The sequence below is a fragment of the Saccoglossus kowalevskii genome, chromosome 4 (genome assembly GCF_978046115.1).
Source record: "Saccoglossus kowalevskii chromosome 4, keSacKowa6.1, whole genome shotgun sequence".
NCBI classification, from domain to species: Eukaryota; Metazoa; Hemichordata; class Enteropneusta; family Harrimaniidae; genus Saccoglossus; species Saccoglossus kowalevskii.
Window position 1 is genome coordinate 18,192,733 of NC_140644.1, and position 7,998 is coordinate 18,200,730.

Consider the following 7,998-nt stretch of genomic DNA (forward strand, 5'->3'; position numbering starts at 1 on the left):
GGTCGATCTAGATTGTGGGCGGTTACAAATAAAGACCCTGTTAGGTTAATAAGGTAACCGATTTTCTATTATTGTTGGGAGTTTACTATATATTCAATTCAATGCACTGCATTAAACCACAGTACGTCACTCTATCTAGAGGGGCTGTGATTAAACCAAAGTGTGTGCACGCGGGGGTGGGGGTGGGGGGTCTTAATCGGCCGAAGTGTACATTACGTGGGTGCACTGCACGATTGACCAGCCATTCTTTTAACTGTTTGCTGGCCCCCAAAAAACCTCGGTGAATCCCCGCATGCTTCGGTGTCAAGCTAACGGTACAAAGGACGGCATTCCTTCGCTGTTGGTCAATGAAAGGATACTGAAAAATAATACGACCACAGTTCAACCACTAAATGTAATTTGCATATTTATTTATTTTCTATATTTACTCACACGACGTCTGCATCATTCGGCGCTTTTCGGACAAGTTCGGGTTTGGCTGGCACGTGTCGCTAAGCTAAACATCAACTTGCATTGGTGATTATTCAAATTATTACATTTATACTTGCTGTTAAACTCATTCTTTTTTTTAATTATTTCTTAAAATGTATGTTTACATAATCTTTAACCATCGATGGCGGCACCAGCCCCCCTTACGTGGCGTTAGGCTGATACTGTGGCTACAGCACTAACCGAACGTAGCGCCATCAGCCCCAGTGACCCGGCGACACAGACACGCCTGGGTCAAGTAATCAGATACAATAGCTATTAGGCGATCTTGACATCTCAAACCAACTTGAAATTTACATTTTCACAATAATTTCCCCTAACTATATGATCATGACATATGTTGTTAATACGAGCGAATGGATTTGAACCACGTGACATATAGTACTGGGACACCATACTCCGTGCCACAGGCATATGACGGTTGAGGGTTGGCCATTAGAAACTCGGGGGTGTAGATTTGGAGAACAAAACTTGCACAGTTGAAAACTTCACAGGAAAAATCAGAAAAAAAAAAATTGTCGTGACTTGTGAGAACAATTTCCCAGATTTTGAAATGTACAAAGATGGATGCAATATCAAGACAATGAGAAGTGTAAATATAAGTGTACGTGACCCCCCATTTCAAATGCTCTCTCCTTACTGCTCACCGTTCACGACAAGGTTCCTCATCCGATTTAGTGGACAAAATTCTGCTGACTTGCGAAAATGGTATTCACTTAAAGCGCGGTAGTCGCCGCGCTGCGCATGTGCGAGATATATGGGTCTCATATAAACAAAGATGGCGACTTTGACTGTTGCGCAGATCAACGAGTACGAACTGAGATGTTTCCAAGTAATTTTCATGTTATTAGAAGGTATTGAAGGAGTCACTGGCGGTAATCATTGCAAGTCGCGCCAAGGTCAAACCTCATACTTGTGATTTCCATTTGAAGAGCGCATTGGATTTTGGGAAAATCAATGTTTTTCAACACAAATGTCGCACATGCGCAGCGCGACGACTACCGCGCTTTAATTTTGTTCATGACTTATGAAATCTCCCAAAATTGTAGCGTTATATACATTATTATACAGAAATCAGAAAACAAAAAAATATGCGATTCCAATAATGTGTTCTTTGCCGTAAAACTATGTCCTAATATTTATACATTATTATCTTAGGGGGTTGACGGATAGGACTACTGTTCAATTTTTTTCACTAAATTCTTTTGTTTTTTTCTATCGACTAAGTCGACATTGTTTAATAAATACAGTATTTTTTCGGTTATTTTTGCAGTAGAAGTTTTTTTTTTTTTCAATATCTTCTCGGTGCGGATTATTTATAAAAAAAATCTTCCATAGTTTCTAATCAGAGACCGACAAACTTCACCAGTAAGATTTTTAAAAACTCCAAGAAGTCGGGAAATTGTAGATTTTTACGGCCACTCTCTGTACGATTAACCTCAAACATACTGGTCACGGTTGTCAAACGCCCCGCATGAATAGGAATAACCGACCAGACTTGCTTAACGTTTTTGTTGTTTATTTTACTAACTCATTGTAATTTACAATATTGAGACGCAACTTGTATCCGATCACAGCAACTCTCACATCCGTTCCATGACTTAATGGATGGGTTTCGATTCTTGAAAACGCGTGCATTTTATAGTTGCATTCCTACAGCATGATCAGTAGAAAACCTCTCAGTGACCCCTTTGAGCATCGGGTCTTTGGATTTTGTACAATTCGTGGGAAAATAAAATAAATTTGTTCTGAGTGACTACGACAATGAACATTATGTGATTAGATACGATAGATCTGACTTGGGTGCTCGACAGTGATGGCGGCACGGGGGGGGGGGGGTCGCCCAACTGAAGTAAATGTTGGGGACGTCGCCCCCAAATCAAGCTGAAATCCTTTTTGTCACAAAATTTGCCCCTCAAAATACAGGAAATAGCGTTTCAGAGGGTCTAGATTTCAGATCTCGCCCTATGCATAATTTCGTGCCGCCGCCTGTGCTTGACATTCTAGTCTTAACCAACAAGTAGTTTCAACTATTTTCACAACCTCGCTATGGTATTGTGCACCCATTACAATAAATCTATGTAATGAATCAACAATATTTCAACAATTGTATTGCGTTCATTTCCTATGTACAATTACACTGGTAACAATATTCACGTTTATTTCGTGTAATAAATGCCGATTCGCCGTCACGTACATGCTGTACCTAGACGAGCACGGAGTATGGTGTCCCAGCACAGCATGTCACGTGGTGCAAATCCAGTTGCTCGTATTTACAACATATGTCATCATATAGTTAAGAGAAGTTATTCTGCAAATGTAAACTTTAAGTTGGTTTGAGATGTCAAGATTGCCTAATAGCTCTTGTATCTGATAATATTCGGACGAAACACGAGTTGTTATTTACCTGCACGTACAGGAAAATCCAAGACGCATGCGCACTAATGTTTTTGACCAGATGCAATATTTCCTCCGCATGGTATCTTTGTAATATTCCAAAATCAAAGATAAAAGTTACATACGTGTTCTTCTTGCTTTGGTATAAAAAGAATCCTACAACTAGTTTAAAATCTGGTTGTTTTTTGGTATACTAAAATCACGAATTCGCGGGACAAACATGCCCTTTGTGGGTTAAAATCAGATAAAGGGGGTGTGTCGCGATTCACTCTTGTAATTTGTGTAGGTCTCAAAGTTTTAATAACAAGAACAAAAAAAAAGCAATGATTGCCTGTCATTGAAATGGGACCTCCCTCATGAAGATATGTCTGGAAAACAACTTGCTGGCACAATTACCGAGGCTGAAATCTACATGGGTGGAATGCACACACGAATCAATGACATGCATTTGAACTGTGGCGGTGACCCCGTAAGCTAGTTCTCACGGGGGAACGATTGACACGTTGTTATTGTCCTCTTCAATACAATATACACATATGAAACGGAGTTGACTTTTATCACTAAACAACTGACCATGCTAAAATGAATTATATTATTCATATAATTTTTTATTCATGTATTTTTTATTAATGGGTGACGATTAGAAACTAGAGAAAATGGCGGATTTTGAAAGGGAACTAGAAAAGCAAAATAATTTTTAAAACTGAAAGATTTACAGCAACTTCATCATCGTGAACAACAAAACTAGCTAAAAAATAAATGCAGATTTAATATTTGCACAATAGTTTTATTGTCTCTCCGCAGTTTTTTATTTGACCCCCCATAGTGAGAATTGGCGGGACCCTTTAATCTACTGAAACGTAACATAACATGTCCGCTAGTTGGGTTCAACATCTGGTCACGTTAGAATATTTTTTTTTACAGATATAAGAGGTTCAACAAGTATTAAAAGGTTGCAAAGTTGCCCTTTTTATGAACTTCAGAGTTCAACGATCGGGAAAGGTGTGAAAAGAAATCAATTATTTCGCTTTAGGGTGAATCGGAACTTGAGCCGCCAGCCAATTTACTGTCACCTTAGTTACCGCTGTTGCATGATTGGTTGTCATGACGGCGATATTTGAAGATTACTCAATTTTTCAGTATTTTCAATCATAAAGGGGTTACCGTACTGATTTTATTCATCGAAGATAAAATCATCTACGGCAGCGCGGATTTCTGCTTATAGGCTCGTTCGAATCGGAGTAGAGTCATGACATACACGTTTACCTTCACGCACGTGACATGAGCCAAATAGATTCCAGGATTTCGCGGTGTATTCGGACAAAAATACCACGTGATACCAAAACGATCCCACAATTCATCATAATACTCTCTAACAAATTCCACTGTGGGCGTATAGATAATTACCAATCAATTTGCTTTGAAAAAATACAACCGCCGGAAAAAAAAGGGGGGGGGGCTTTCGGGTATCTTTGTACACAATTTGTCTTTGATGTTTCTCCGGAAGTATTGTACATATAGAAATATAATGGTATTTCTCAATAACAGTCGGAGTCTGTGTGAATAATTTTAGACAGGAATCGTAGAGAGATTTCATTTCTCATTATAACGTAATTTTTACTATTATAATAATATTTTGCGCCAACTTTTGGATCCAACAGTTTTCACATTCATCTTTAAATTCTTTGATAGTGTCTTCATAATTTACATATTCAGTATGCAGATAGTTATCGTGGAATTTGACAAAAGCTGACTTAAAGTTTCATATTGGTGTGTTACTCATTCAAACATAGCAATACAAGAAATAACACTTTCAAGAAATGAAAATCCTCAGTGAAAATCGGAAACAAGATTGGGTACCCATTTACCCAAATAATGCCACCGCCGGGCTCGATCCAAAACAGATACCCGGCAAGGCCGTAAGAAGCAAAAATTAGTTGGTCCGGCCAACCATCGAGGGCCGTGGGCCCGAGGCATAAGATGACGTGGGCCGAAGGACCATGACTGGTAACACTTAGTAAATGAGTACGTAATCGCTGATTCGACTACAGCGTCATCATGACTTGCGATGATATATTACGCAACTCTAACACAAGAGGGCGCACTAGTCATACTTTCACCCCAGGGTAAAAGTAAAATATTTTATGTCAAATACAAAAATTATGGAAGCAGGTTATTCAACAATATTCAATCATTTTTAAAGTGCAATATTTCAGAAAGGTGTTTCTGCATAGAGGGATAAACGGATACACAACCATGTGAGCAGACAATTTATTTAATTGGAATGTAAATTGTTGGTTAATTATTTAATGTAAAAGGGCATTGTGTAATAAAGGAACTCCATGATATGTAAAATGGCATTTTGCAAAATATGGGGACTTTATTTTATTTTTGTAATTTGTGGAAACATTATTTTATGCAAATCTAAAAACTGTGCACTGCAGGAAACAGTATTTTGTGAAAGGAGCCCTAGGGAATATGAAAAACTAATATGCAAATTGCGGAAACTCAAGGGAACTATACCACTATGTTAATTTAAACAACATCATTTCATGTAAATAGAACCACCATGCAAATTAAGGAAGCATTATTTCTTTTAAAGGGGGTCACTATGCAAATTAAGAGAATATTATTTCTTTTAAAAAGGATCACTATGCAAATTAAGGGAACATTATTTTATGTAGAAGGAACCACCATGCAAATTAAGGGAACATTATCTTATGTAGAAGGAACCACCATGCAAATGAAAGGAACATTATTTTATGTGGAAGGAACCACCATGCAAATTAAGGGAACATTATTTTATGTGGAAGGAACCACCATGCAAATTAAGGAAACATTATTTTATGTAGAAGGAACCACCATGCAAATGAAAGGAACATTATTTTATGTAGAAGGAACCACCATGCAATTTAAGGGAACATTATTTTATGTAGAAGGAACCACCATGCAAATTAAGGGAACATTATTTTATGTAAAAGGAACCACCATGCAAATTAAGGGAACATTATTTTATGTAGAAGGAACCACCATGCAAATTAAGGAAACATTATTTTATGTAAAAGGAACCACCATGCAAATTAAGGGAACATTATTTTATGTAGAAGGAACCACCATGCAAATAAAAGGAACATTATTTTATGTAGAAGGAACCACCATGCAAATTAAGGGAACATTATTTTATGTAGAAGGAACCACCATGCAAATTAAGGGAACATTATTTTATGTAGAAGGAACCACCATGCAAATTAAGGGAACATTATTTTATGTAGAAGGAACCACCATGCAAATTAAGGGAACATTATTTTATGTAGAAGGAACCACCATGCAAATTAACAGAGAACTATTTCATGTAAATAGAACCACCATGCAAATTAAGGGAACATTATTTCTTTTAAAAGGAACCACCATGCAAATTAAGTGAACATTGTTTTATGTAAAAGGAACCATTATGAAAATTGCGGGAACATTATTTCTTTTAAAAGGGATCACTATGCAAATTAAGGGAACACTATTCAATAGTAATGGGCTCTATGCAATGTTTATTTAATGTAAAAGACCATTATAGAAATTAAAGGAACATTATTTTGTGTAAAATGAGCAATTATGCAAATAGGAAAGGCCATTATTTCATGCAGTTTTCAGCAGTAATGCAAACAGAAAGAGTCACATGACAAAAGATTATATTCATTGTCATTGACTATATTTCAGGACTTTGACCAATTTATAATTGGCTTTGTGTAAGAATAATGGCAACTTATTAAAATGACACGTACATTTAGTATAAACAAACAATGCATGTTACATGGCTTGTAAATGTTACATGGAACCTATTCTGAACACAATTCAATTTATAGCAGACGATTTCAGGTATATGCTGGTAATAAAAATAAGTTTCACACAAATCAATGACACCACGATGCTCAAATGCCCAGTTTCTGGAAGGTTCCATTAATGACGCCACCATTCAATAAAAGTGGGATATTCCTCATTCATGTAGTCCCTCCGAAATAAACATACATCCCCTAATACAAGAGTGGTACATGCCAAAACACTTCCGACCAATGACATTTGTTTACATTTTGGAGTTTACCATTCTCAAGTGTAGGGATATGAAATACAGCCGAGGGACTAAATTTGTACATCTTTACACTGGTAATGAATTACCATATTATGCAAATCAAATAAACATGATCTACGTGTCAATCAAAAATTGAACTGAATCTCACATACCTTATCAATTCTCGTTACTTAGGTGTACTGAGTCCCTGCCGACGATGGATAGGACACTTATAATTATATCCACTTATTTCATACAAACAACTGTCGTACACCTATTTACCACGTGCAAGTTTTAATAATGCCTACAGGATGAAAAGGTCAATGGCTTGTGTCATGTGACTAGAAGCCAAGGCAACCCATTCCCCTTTCAGGAGATAAATTCAGGTAGAAATGGATTAGACCATTTTGTATGAAGGGTAGGAAGCTATCACAAATGTTATTCATATTTCATAAAGTTAGAATTCATAGATTTCACTGAAATTAAGCAGGATTTCGACCATTTGAATCCCATGGTCAGCTTTGTTATCTCTCAAAAAAGTAACTAATTTTTGTTTTCAAATATTTTCAACTGTTTTGATAAAGACCTGCAGCCAATAAAAAAATTATGTTAATTAACAAAAAAATTAACATAATACATAAGAAATACATAAAAATGTGCTAAAAGTTGCACTAAATTTTTTAGGAGGAGGGAGAATGGTGTTCAAAGGGATACACAAAAACTTCTGCTCTATTTTAAAAATGAAATGGTTTTTGCATAATAGCACTGGTCAAGATTACGAGGTATTACAAAAAATAAAACTGATGTAAAATCATACAATGTTATTCCAAAGCGTAATCCCAGACTGCATTACTTAAGTTGTGGCTTTTCAGTGATATGTTATGAATCAAAGAAAAATGTACTACCTGAACTACATTGCAAAATTATGTCAACGCCACAACAGTTGTAAATACGACTCTCATTCGAGATTTTGACTATTGTTTCGTTTGTCTGAATTGAAAAGCCTCATGCATATTCATGGAGACAACATAACTGAAATCAAACGATCACCA